The following is a 13,540-nucleotide window of genomic DNA, read 5'->3' on the forward strand; positions in this document are numbered from 1 at the left end:
GCAGCCGAACACCTCCGCTTCCGCTTTTGATGGTGTATATTCGGGCATACAAACCTTTTCTTACCCGCTTTCTACAAACCATGGTCGGACATTCACACTTTGTTGCTGAATATCTCCGCTCCCTCTTTTGATTGTGTACAGTCAGGTATTTTCACCTTTTCTTACCCGCTTTTTACAAACTATGGTCGGACATTCAAACCTTCTTGTAGCCGAACACATCCACTCCTGCTTTTGATGATGTATGGTTGGGCCTTCGCACCTTTTCTTACCCATTTTTCAGTAATTATTGGTGGACATTCAGACCTTCTTGCAGCTGAACACCTCCGCTCCCGCTTTTGATGGTGTATAGTTGGGCTTTCGAGCCTTTTCTTCCCCGGTTTTTACAAATTATGGTTGGACATTCAGACCTTGCAGCCGAAAACCTCCGCTCCCTCTTTTGATCATACATTGTCGGGCATTCGCACCTTGTGTTACCCGCTTTTTACAAACTTTAGTCAGACATTCACACCTTGCAGCTGAACCACCTCCGCTCCCGCTTTTGATCATGTATGGTCTGGCAATACTACCTTTTCTTACCCGTTTGTGAGTAATTATGGCTGGACATTCACACCTACTTGCAGCCGAACACCACCTCTCCCGCTTTTGATGATGTATTGTCCGGCATTCTAGTCTTTTCTAACACATTTTTCAGCAATTATGGTCGGACATTCACACCTACTCACAGCCGAACACTTCCGCTCCCGCATTTGATGGTGTATAGTCGGGCATTCTCACCCTTTCTCATCAGCTTTTTGCAAATTATGATCTGACATTCACACCTACTTGCAGTCGAACAGCTCTGCTCCCACTTTTGATTATGTTTGGTTGGATATTCGAACCTTTTCTTAACTGCTTTTTACAAATTTTGATCAGACGTTCACACCTTCTTGCAGCCGAACACCTCCGCTTCCACTGTTGATGGTATATATTCGGGCATTCGAACCTTTTCTTACCCGCTTTTTACCAACTATGGTTGGACATTCACACCTTCTTACAGCGGAACACCTCCGCTTCCGCTTTTGATGGTGTATATTCAGGCATTCAAACCTTTTCTTACCCGCTTTTTACAAACCATGGTCGGACATTCACACCTTCTTACAGCGGAACACCTCCGCTCCCTCTTTTGATGGTGTATATTCGGGCATTCGAACCTTTTCTTACCCGCCTTTTACAAACTATGTTCGGACATTCAAACCTTCTTGTAGCAGAACACATCCATTCCTGCTTTTGATGATGTTTGGTTGGGCATTTGCACCTTTTCTTACCCATTTTTCAGTAATTATTGGTGGACATTCAGACCTTCTTGCAGCTGAACACCTCTGCTCCCGCTTTTGATGGTGTATAGTCGGGCTTTCGAGCCTTTTCTTCCCCGGTTTTTACAAATTATGGTTGGACTGTAAAAGGAGGGAGTTGGCTGTTGCTCACAAGTCCACAGCAGCACTGCACTCCCAGAAGAGATGCCTCACCATCTCAGGCGCGCCACAACCTGGACAGGGGCAGGTGGCCGTCGCCAACATACCCCTGGAGTGCATGACAGATCTGTCTGGGAGAATCTCGTGAGCCACCATCCATGACAAATCCCAAAGTCTGTTCGGAAGAGCTGAAAGGTTCACACTGCACCAAACTGTTGAGGGCTCGCCAATAGTGAGCCCACGCACTGGACTCACTGGGGCCCGCTCCTGCACAACAGAGACCAAAGATCGATGTCACGTTAAAACTTGTACATCTTCTTGTTCTAAATTAAAATGGTTTAAAAATGTCTTTATAAAAGCATAACTTTCTGTTAGATTAAAAGACACAGGTACTTTCAGGTCTGATGGTAAAAGTCGTAGTCTTCTCAAGTAGGCCCCCATCCAGAATCTTGCCATTGCAGCTGCCGCTGGGTTTTTGGATGTTTTAATTTCACACTTTAATTGGACAGAGGTAAAGAGACTTCCTAAAAACAAATACAGATCTGGTACTGCTTTCCCTCCGTTCACATTTGGCTTCTTCAGTACTTCCCTCCTCAACCTTTCCCATTTGGAGTTCCATAAAAAATAAAAGATGGATCGTTCCAGGTCTAAAAATACTCTTCGAGGTGGCATAAAGACTGAACTGGCAAGCAACAGCAGAGGTAAAATAAATGTTTTCATAATTAAAATTTTGCCTTCTTGTCAGTCCTCTGAGTCCCCAAAACCCTAGTCGTTTCCTTATTTTCCCCACAATATCTGGCCAATTTGTTTTTCCTTTTCCTTCTGTATCAAATTTGATCCGTAGTATTTTTTGGTCTCTGTGGGCAATTGTCAGGGGGAGTCCAGTCACCTCTGATTCTGTCCATGGTCCGTAAAATTTGGTTTGTGTCTTTTCTTTGTTTATTTTTGCCCCTGATCCCTTGGCGTACCAGTCAGTGACATCGAAAGTTCTATTTATAGATGAAATATCTGTACACAATATGTTAATGTCATCCATGTATAGGACACATTTAGCTACCAAGCCTGCACTGCCTGGGATTACAACTCCTTTAATCTGTCGATCTTTTCTCAAGATCTGTGCTACAGGCTCGATGCAACACACACAAGAGAGCATATAATGGGCATCCTTGCCGAACACCGCACTTCACTTTCACTGCATCAGTCAGGTGACCATTTATGACGAACCTACTGCTTATATCTTGGTACAGTAATCCCACCCATGTCGTCAGTCTTTGAGGGAAACCCACCTTTTGCAACACCTGAAAGAGATATTGATGCGAGACCCGATCAAAAGCTTTTTCAAAGTCTAAATTTAAGATGACAAGCCGGGTGTTTCTGTCTCTAGCGTAATCAATGATGTCTCGAGTCAGTACGAGGCTGTCGGTGAGTTGTCTCCCTGAGATGGCACAAGCCAAATTACCTCCTCTAAAACAAAGGACATCCATGTCGCTAAAACCTTGCTAAAAAGTTTACAGTCAAAGTTTAAAAGTGTGATGGGCCTCCAATTCTTTAGGTCAGTCTTGTCATTTTTTTTATAAAGTAGAGTCACTATTCCCACTCTAAAACTGTCAGGCAGTCGGTCGAGTTTTTCAAAATCTTTAAAAACATCTAAAATGTCTGATGATAACAGGTCCCAAAAGGTCAGATAGAATTCTGCAGGAAGCCCGTCTAAGCCCGGAGCTCGACTTCTCTTAAAACCTGTTAGGCATTTTTCTCTAAAGCAGTAAAATCCTGTGTCAAGTGTGCATTCTCTTTTACGGTTTTGTCAACGAATTTTAAAATTTCTGCCGATGTTTCCAAGTCCACTGGTTTCTCTTTGTACATGTTACTATAAAAGGTATGTACAGTTTCAATCATCTCTTGTGTGGATTTTGTTAAAAACCCATCTTCTCTTTTTAGATTTTGAATACACTCCTTTTTATTTATAACTTTCTTAAAAAAGTACCGTGTGCATTTTTCACCTTCCTCAATTTCCTGCTCCCTGCTTCTTACAAAAATTCCTTTACTCTTTATTTCTGCTAAAACTGACATTTCCTTTTTGACATCTTTGATTTCTCCATTAAAGTCTATGCCACACTGATTTAGTTTAAAGTAGCGCTGTAAGCATTTCTGTAGTCCCATCGTACATCTATTCTCTTTCCTTTTTTTACGTTTACCTTGCTGTTTAAAAAAAGTCTGGGTCGTTTCCTTCACCATTTCCCACCATTGTGCATGTGTTTCGTAGAGGTCTTGAAGGGTCTGCCACTCTTTATAACATTCCCTGTACTGACTGACTATGATTTCATCTTCCAACAGGGAACGGTTGAGTTTCCACAGACCACTTCCTACCGTCACACCAGAAGGGGGTGAAAGGGTGCAGGAGAGCATAAGGTGGTCTGAAAAGAAAACAGGGGTTAATCTAACATCCATGGGTGGGCAATCTCTAGTAAAGAAATAATCAATGCGAGAGGCTCTGGTTCCATCATGACTAAACCAGGTGAAGCCCTCCTCTCTGGGATGCATAGTTTTAAAACAGTCAGTAAGCTTAAAATCCCTGCATATGCCCTGAAGTAAAATCGAAGTCTTATCCACTTTAAAATCTCCCCCTTCTCTTTTTCTATCTTTCCTGCTCAAGATACAGTTAAAATACCCTCCTACAACTAAAGGTACTTGCCCTAGCATGTAAAGCTGTATATCTTCTCAAAGGTCATACCTGTCATTTTTTCAATCGAAACAATAAATATTTAAGAGGTTAAAGTCTTGCCCCATAAAATTCAAGTGTGCTAAAAGTGCCCGTCCGTCTCTCGCCACTGTGCTACCTTTCACCAGAACATGCAGATTTTTAATTAGAATGGCCACACCATCATTTTTATTTTGATTTGAGCAACTCCATATCGATAAATGAGGCCACATTTCCTCCCATTGTCTATGGTTTTTTAAAAAAGGTAGTCCACATTCTTGTATTAAAAACACATCTGATTTTATGGAGTCTAAGAAGGATAAAATACTCTGGGCTCTTGTCTTTGATTTCACACTTCTCACATTTAGTGTTGAGAAGGTGAGAACCATTAAAAGGATAAAGGAAAGTAGGTATGTCATTTTCGTTTTTCTTCTTTTTTTTTGTCCCTTGTCCTGTTCAGCATTATGGCAGCAGAATTGTAGTCTGAATACCTTTGATGCCAAACAGATTTGCTTTGCCAAGGGAAGTTTTATAAATGTAAAGCTCCCCTTGATGCCCATTTATTTATTTCTGTTTACAATATATAACATGTAATAGAACTGAACCGGACCGGGGGACAAGGAAAGAAGAAGAGGAAAGAAGAGGAAACAGAACTAAAATAGAAACAAAAATCAGACAACCAGCTGCTACACCTGTAAAAAACAAAACAGACAACAATCCATGGCCTCTGAGGGGAATCCAGCCTTAGCACCACCAGGAGTACCTGAAAGGAGCTACTCTCCCCCGGAGAGGGCAGCCAGGGACTGGCTGCAATAGGCATCCCAGCTACCTGGGAGCCAACACAGGGCAGGAGGGCCTGATGTCCACCAGGCTTGGGGTCTGCAGCGACCATATTCCGGGAGCTACTGTACCCCCAGAAGTCACCCATCCCGCCCCACCCCACCCCACTCAACCCAACACCACCCCACCCCGGAGGACCTCTACAAAAAACAAACAAACAACAACAAAAAACAAACAAACAAACCACCCGGTCACACCAGTCGCAGCAGTTTTCTTTGCGATACATAACACTGTGAGAACCATGTGTGCTGAGTTAATTTCCATGTTGATGTTGTCTAAGTCACCCAGTATGCACAATGTGGGGCATGTAGGGATGCTACACTTTAGCCATGTTGATAGGTCCTCACAGACTTCAAGCCAGAACTTCTGGACAGGCGCACAAAACCACAAAGCGTGTGCATAATCATCAGGTGTGTTATCTGTGCAATGTGAGCAGATATTTGAGTGTGTTAGACCCATCCTGAACATCCTTTGTCCTGTATAGTGTGTTCTATGAAGGATTTTGTATTGTATGAGCTGTAAATTAGGATTTCGAGTCATTCTGAAGGTGTTCAAACATATTTGTGGCCAGAAGCTATGACTAGAACTGATGGATAAATCTGCCTCCCATTTTGAGGATGGAAGAGACATTGTGTCATCTATCTTAGACGATAATTTATATATTTTTTATAGTAGTTTTGGGGTGCAGATGCTTAGAAATTCTGCTACCCTAGTTGTGAGTTGTAAGTTTGTTTGGTGGAGGATATATTTCTTTGTTATTATAGACTTAAGTTGTTGATATTCTAGGAATTTATTGCTGCCTATCTCATGTTGTGATATGAGCTCATCAAATGAAATAAAATTTCCATTTTGGATTATATGTTCCAGATGTTTGATTCCTTTGATCTTCCACAGAGTAAAGTTTAGCATTTTTTTGTTTTGCAGTATGTCAGGATTGTTCCAGATGGGTGTAAGCTTACACGGGACAAGTGAGGACTTTGTTATTTTAAGAAATTCCCACCAGGCTGTCAGAGAGGTGCTGATGTTAATGCTTTTGAAACATTTGTGATTTTTTACGTTTTGACTAATAAGTGGCAGGTCAGAGATTTCCAGATTATCACACAATGCTTGTTCTATATTTATCCATGGTTCATCTATTGAGCTAGGTTTAAACCATTTTGATATATACTGTAACCTATTGGCTAAGGAATAGTGCTGAAAATTAGGTAAATCTAATCCACCACAGTCCTTGGTCTTCTGTAGGGTTTTTAAACTAATACGTAGTGGGTTTTTTTCCCACAGAAATATGGAGATGCATGAATCTAGTGACTTAAACCAAGTAGCAGATGGTTTTATGGGGATCATTGAGAACAAATAATTAACTTTTGGTAGTATCATCATTTTAATGGTTGTAACTCTCCCCATAAGTGATATAGGTAAGGACTTCCAACGAGAGAGATCGTCCTCTACTGTCTTTAATAATTGCACATAATTTAGCTTTGTTAGCTCTGAGAGCCTGGAGGAAATGTTTATGCCTAAATATCTAATATTTCCTGACTGTAAAGTGATCACAGGTATATTCTGGACTCTACAGTTAATGGGCAGAACTGTGGTCTTAGACCAATTGATAGAGTAGTCAGAAAGTGCTGAGAATTTATTTATGAGTGTGATCGTGTGAGTGAGAGACGTTTGAGAGTTCTGAAGGAAAAGCAAAACATCATCAGCATAAAGACTTATTTTATGCTCAATATTTTGGGGTGCCTTTAATATTTCTATCTTGTCTGATAGCAGTTGCTAAAGGTTTGATGAAAATAGCAAAAAGTGAGGGAGAAAGTGGGCAACCCTGTCTTGTACCTCTCTGCAGACTGAAGCTTGGAGAAGTTTGATCATTTGTCCTGACACACGCATTTGGGGAGCTATATAATATCCTTATCCAGTTTATGAAGTGTGACCCAAACCCAAATTTGTTTAATGCTACGAATAGAAATTTCCAGTTCACTCGATCAAATGCTTTTTCTGCATCTAGAGAGACTATTGTGGTTTCCAGGTTGTTGATGGTAGAATAGTCTATGAGATTAATTAGCCTGCGAGTGTTAGTGGATGAGTGTCTACCCTTTATGAAACCTGTCTGGTCAGGATGTATTATAAGTGGAGTTATTTTTTCTATTCTTTTGGCGAGGGCTTTACAAATTATTTTGAGGTCTGCATTTATTAGAGATATTGGGCGGTAGCTGGATGGAAGTATGGGGTCTTTTCTGTAGCAAGATAATGTTAGCAGAGTTCATGTGTGGGGATAATCTGCCATTCTGCTTAACTTGTAATACCATTTTGTGAAATGCAGGTGTCAAAACAGTCCAAAATTCTTTGTAGAACTCTGCTGGAAAACCATCTGGTCCCGGGGCTTTGTTACTAGAAATATGTTGAAGGGCTTCATGGAGTTCTCCTATTGAGAGAGGTGAATCCAGAGCCATTGCCTGTTCGGTTTGTAATTTTGGAAGGTTGATATTACTAAGAAACTGATCTATGTTACTGTCTGATGGATCATTTTGCGATGAATATAGGGTTTTATAGAAGTCCCTAAAAGCATTGTTGATTACATCGGGGTCATGGGTGACATTTCCTTTTGAGTCTTTAACAGAAGTGATTGTTGTTTTCTCTAGGAACCTTCCAGATTTATTGCCGTGCTCAAAGTTCTCCAAGCGAAGTCTTTGTATCAGAAACTGTGTTTGTTTATCAATAATTTTGTTTAATTCAAGTTTAGCTTTTCTTAGTTCATTCAGTATGTGTTCCTCTTTGGAGGTACTGTAGACAATTTCTAATGATTTAATCCTGAGTTCTAAATCTGATATCCTTGAACTTTCCCTCTTTTTCTTATTTGATGAAAAATAAATTATTTTGCCTCTCATAACTGCTTTTCCGGGTTCCCAGAGAGTACAAGCTGACATTCCTGGCAGGTCATTATTTTCTAAATATACAGACCATTCCCTTTTGAAATAATTAATAAAATCAGGGTCTTTTAGTAATGATGTATTAAATCTCCAATTCCTAGCTGGTGGTGTAACTCTGTTATTCTTCAGTGTGATAGAAACTGGAGCGTGATCACTGATAGTGATGGGGTGGATTTTGGTGTCTGAAATATCCCTCATCAAGGAACTGCTAACTAAGAAATAATCTATTCTTGAATATGAGTGGTGTACCGGTGAGATGAAGGTGTATTCTCTAAGAGTGGGGTGGTGGGAGCGCCAAGCATCACAAAGACCAAAATCTTTCATATACTGTTTAACAATATTCATGGACTGCCAGTTCCGCTGACTTCCTGAAGTACTGAGTCTGTCTACTCCTGAGTCTAATACCATGTTAAAGTCCCCTCCTATGATGAGTGTGTTATCTGAGTGATCAGAGAGTGAAGTGAAAAAGGGGTGAAAAAATTAGGGATCATCCACATTTGGACCATATATATTTGCAATGCATAAATTCATATTTTGAATAGATAAATTAACTATTAGAAATCTACCTTCTGGATCTATAACTGTGTTGTTTACGGTGAAATTTACTCTTCTATTTATCAGAATGGTTACACCTCTTTGTCTGGAGTTGTAACAGGCTGAGCAAATAGATACAAATAGATAGTGATAGTTAACAGACTAAACAGAAGAGATCTCTCTACTTGTTAATATTTGTATTCTGCTAAGGTTTCTTCTCTTTTTCTTTTTTTTCTTCATCATGTCAGTTGATGACTGTGTTTTGACTGTGGGAGTACAAATGGTCTTCCATACCTTTTCTCAAATGGAGTTCATCTTGTGCTAGTTGGAGGATTCATTCTTAGGATGGTAAACAGTAAAACCAATATTTCCCATTTCTTCCATGATTTTTTTCAGTCTTGACTTAATTATTCCATTGTGTCTCTCCACGAAACCTGCTGATTGTGGATGATATGCACAGTGGTTTCTAAGGTCTATTTTAAGTTCTTTGCCATCAGTGAGATGACATTGTTTACAAAGTGTGTCAAATTATCACTGAAGATCTTTTCAGGAATTTCAAATCTAGAAATTATTTATTTTACCCGTGCTTTTGCTACTGAGAGTGCATCTGCTTGTGCACATGGAAATATTTCAGTCCATTTGGTAAAAACCTCTGTTGTCACTCAGCAGAATTGTTTCCCTTAACATTAATTTAGTTAAATGAAATCTACACAATAAGGAAATAATGAAATCCAAACAAATATGTTGAAAAAGATACACTGGCTTAGGGAATTATCTTCGTTTTGGTCTTAGTCCTGTGGATTGTATTTTGCACATATTTGACCTGCTAGACAAAACTTTATTCATTTATTTATTCTAAAAAAAAAAAATTCAATAATTAGTAAAACCATATGCTGTAAAAACCTCAACTCAAGAATGTGTGTGTGTATGGATGTATGTGTGCGAACGTGTGTGTGTGTTTTTGTGTGTGAGAGTTTAAAGAACCTATTATCCACAGGCAGGTCTTAACTGGTATGGCACGGGTCCTTTTAGTAATGATGTATTAAATCTCCAATTCCTAGCTGGTGGTGTAACTCTGTTATTCTTCAGTGTGATAGAAACTGGAGCGTGATCACTGATAGTGATGGGGTGGATTTTGGTGTCTGAAATATCCCTCATCAAGGAACTGCTAACTAAGAAATAATCTATTCTTGAATATGAGTGGTGTACCAGTGAGAAGAAGGTGTATTCTCTAAGAGTGGGGTGGTGGGAGCGCCAAGCATCACAAAGACCAAAATCTTTCATATACTGTTTAACAATATTCGTGGACTGCCAGTTCCGCTGACTTCCTGAAGTACTGAATCTGTCTACTCCTGAGTCTAATACCATGTTAAAGTCCCCTCCTATGATGAGTGTGTTATCTGAGTGATCAGAGAGTGAAGTGAGAAAAGGAGTGAAAAAATGAGGGATCATCAACATTTGGACCATATATATTTGCAATGCATAAATTCATATTTTGAATAGATAAATTTACTATTAGAAATCTACCTTCTGGATCTATAACTGTGTTGTTTACGGTGAAATTTACTCTTCTATTTATCAGAATGGCTACACCTCTTTGTCTGAAGTTGTAACAGCCTGAGTGCACATGAGGAAACTGTGCTGTCGTGAGAACATCAGCTACAGTCTTTGATAAATGAATCTCCTGTAATAAAACAATGTCCGCCTGTAAATCCTTCAATTTATTGGAGATTTTTAATCTTTTCTCCCTGGACCCAGCTCCATGCACATTCCATGAGATAAACCTCAGCGTGGACATGCTCAGACTAACACAGTGAGTGCTGGATGCTTGCTAAAAGCATCCCGTGCATGTGTGTGCATATATGCTTCCATGAACATGCCATTGTTGGTGTTTCAGTTGTCAGTATGAGCTTGCTACAATATGTACTTGTGCTGTCGATGCTGTGTGGAACTTGATTATGTGCTCTGCTCAAAACTCTATGTGCGCCGTGCTTCTTAACATTACTTATTAAGGTGGAAACGCAGCGGGTTGGGGAAGAAAGACAGAATAGAAAAACAGTGCAAAAGAGTGGAAGTGTGAGATAGAAAAAATAAAAACAAAAACAAAAAAACATACCCAAATAAACAAATATGAACTGCATATATCCTGTGCTGGTGAGACTGGCAGTGAGCTATATATTTTGCCTTGATAGATAACTGTGAATTGGATAGATTATTTCATCTTACTTATATGTCATCTACAGTGAAATGATTCATACAAGTTAACGAATACAGATCACCTGGAGTTTAGAAGAGCCAAGGAGTGGTTTCCTGGTCGCGGTAAAGCTGTCCGTTGATGAATAATTTATCCACCGCGATGACAGCTCGGCAGCCTCCTTCCATGAACTTTCTCCGGATGGGGAACAGAACCCTGCGTCTTTCCAGGATTTCTTTGGGGAACTGGTCGTTGATGCTGAAGTCCGTTCCTCTCAGCTCCCTGCCGCGGCCCCTCACCTGGACCTTCTGTTGGAAATGCTCGAACTTGGCCACAATCGGTCTCGGTCGGCGGGCATCAGGTCTCTTCCCTCCCAGGCGGTGGACTCGGTGAAAAGTAATGTTTTTCACTACATCTACTGGAAGTTTCAGTTGTTTTTGGATGAAGTTTTTCACTGCGAGTTCAGGATCCTCGTCTGCCTGCTCCGGGATTCCAGAAAACACCAGATTGTCCCTCATACTACGAGCCTGGAGATCAATAATTGATTCTTTCATCCTCTTGTTCTCATCAGAGATCCGGCTCATTCCTTCGGTGAGTGATTTCACCGATCCTCTGAGGGCTGCGTTTTCTGCAGCCAGCGTCTGCACCTGTTGCTGGCTGAACTCCAACGACTCCCGTAATGCCTGGAACTCTCTGTGTAGAATCTCTAACAGAGACATACGGGCGTCGAAGCTGGATAGTTTCTTATCTATTGATGTCAAAATGTCCGTAGAATCATTACCAGCTGGAGACGTTGCTCCGGGTGACTCTTCATTACGACTTCTCTTTGAGGTTGAAGCTTTGCTGCTAGCAGATGGGGTTTGGTTAGTTTTCCCCATGACGATCCTGTCAAAACACTCGTTGATGAAATCCGTGAGGCTCTCCAGGCTTTCTTCACTGTACTCCAGTGTTTTGTTTTTGTTTCACCCGATAATATATTTATTTAAACAGTAGTTATTGGCGTAATTATAATCTTACTATATTGTTTGCTCTATTTGAGACGCGCCTTGTTTGAATCTGCCGATAGTCTCACACAATCTCGCGACACTACAGCATCACTCTCCCTCCTTTCCTGCTCCAATGTTTTGTTTTTCTAAGTTATCAAAACAAATTACACACTCAGGTTATTTCTTGGGAAACTAGCTCTTCCTTCATTTCTTTAGGTGAAAATTGAGTAGGGTGATCTATATTTCCTTTTCGGACTCTCTGTGTTGGCCTCTGACGCAATGTTGCATTTAACTTTGAGTCCCTGGGGGTTGATTGCAGAGCTAAAGTTAAAAAGGAGACCTCATTTGGTGAGTCGGAGGGGAAGACTCTAGGTTCTTCCACTGAAGAACTGTCTGAAAGGGACCTAACCCTTCCCCTCTTCTCTGATACCACTGGGGAATCAGAGGACAAGTCAGATGCCGTCCTGTTCGGCTGTTGACCTTCGGGGAGGTGAGTATCTTCACTAGACTCACCTGTCTGCTCTTCCTCCTCATTTAGTGTAGCTCCACCCTCTGCCTGTGAATTCTCACAGACTTCAGCACTGAGTGGTGAGGCCTCTACAGGCCCCTCCCCTTTTTGCTCCTCACTTCCAATCCAAGCTTTTGGCGGGATGTTTGAATTTATTGGGTCAACCTCTTCACTTTGTTCACCAACTGCCACCTCTGGTCCTTCTCTTTGTTGGCTTGACTGTGGCTTTACCGTCTTTAATTTGTTGGCAAAAGATTTAGGGCAATCTCTGAAGAGGTGATTTAATTCTCCACAGAAATTACATTTCCTGCCATTTGGACACTCTCCAAAAGTGTGCCCAATTTCTCTGCACTTCCCACATATCACCTTGGTACAAGCCTCAACCAGGTGCCCATAATCACTGCGGGAGCAGGGCATCAGGTTAGTTGGCATAGCCACCTTCCCCATGGTGAGCTTTGCTTGGTTGAGACGCTTGCTCCCCCCCCTTGCTCCTCGGCTGACCAAGTAGGAACAATCAGGCCCTATTCGATGGCTGCCTTGTCTTTTACTCTGTGCAAAAGACAAGGCACCCACAAACACCACGGGAACACGGTATTGAGGCTTTGTTCTGACCGCTCATTCGGTGTCGTGTTTCTTTCAAGCAATTCTCCCGGTTAGCCCGCACTCGGCTCGCTCCCAGAGCCGTGTTAAAGTCTATTTCGCATTCACTGTCTTTTCTCAGCAGACTAAAAGAAAGTTTCATCTTGGGCTCCCTGAAACTTCCATCCTGTACCGCTGTTTGCTTTTTCACAAGAGCGCACCGTTCCCAGCAGCACTGCAGTACCGGGTCGATGCTTGGAGTGAATGGAGCAAGCTCCTTTTTCAACTCCTGTTGCTAAAAATCAGTTTAATATGTAGTCCTCGTATAGAGGACATATCAGATATTAAACTGATAAGAACAGATACTACACTTGATCTTAGCCAAAAGGCCGAGAAGCGATAACTGTCCACTGGTTCACGTCCGAGGGCCCTTCCTGGCACAATGCGCACTTGTAGCGGTGTTCTTTTTATGGCCATAGGTGGCCAGAGTGTCACTTTGCACCTCCGCCCAGCCGCTGCACTGAGCACTTTTCAGCCCTTTTAAATGGTATAACTTTGCACACCCGCACGCTCCAGCAAGCACCATTCAAGCAACAACTTTTCACTCCAGCTTCTAACATCGGCACAGTCGCAACAAGTAAGGCGACTCTACTCAGAGAAGTCACTCTGCACAGTAACAAGATTTCTTTTGCACAGACAGAAAGGGCTTCACCCGCAAAGGCAAAGCCTGCCAAAAATAGAAACAACTCATAAGTGCTGCTCTCCACGGAAGTCTTTAGTAAAAGGCGAAAGACTTGTACGTTATGAAGAGAAACCAGAGTAC

The 13,540-nt window shown here is 41.4% G+C and overlaps 2 non-coding genes across 2 annotated transcripts; both read right to left on the reverse strand.

Annotated features, from left to right (window-relative positions):
• Nucleotides 1-12,927: 12,927 nt before the first annotated feature.
• LOC140313525 (U2 spliceosomal RNA) lies at nt 12,928-13,118 on the reverse strand. The gene has a single exon (XR_011917047.1). It is a non-coding gene; the product is annotated as a U2 spliceosomal RNA (small nuclear RNA).
• Nucleotides 13,119-13,426: 308 nt separating this feature from the next.
• Nucleotides 13,427-13,540, reverse strand: LOC140313534 (U5 spliceosomal RNA). The gene has a single exon (XR_011917054.1). It is a non-coding gene; the product is annotated as a U5 spliceosomal RNA (small nuclear RNA).

Source organism: Leuresthes tenuis, unplaced genomic scaffold (genome assembly GCF_036924035.1).
Source record: "Leuresthes tenuis unplaced genomic scaffold, fLeuTen1.0.hap1 SCAF_8, whole genome shotgun sequence".
In the NCBI taxonomy this organism is placed as follows: domain Eukaryota; kingdom Metazoa; phylum Chordata; class Actinopteri; order Atheriniformes; family Atherinopsidae; genus Leuresthes; species Leuresthes tenuis.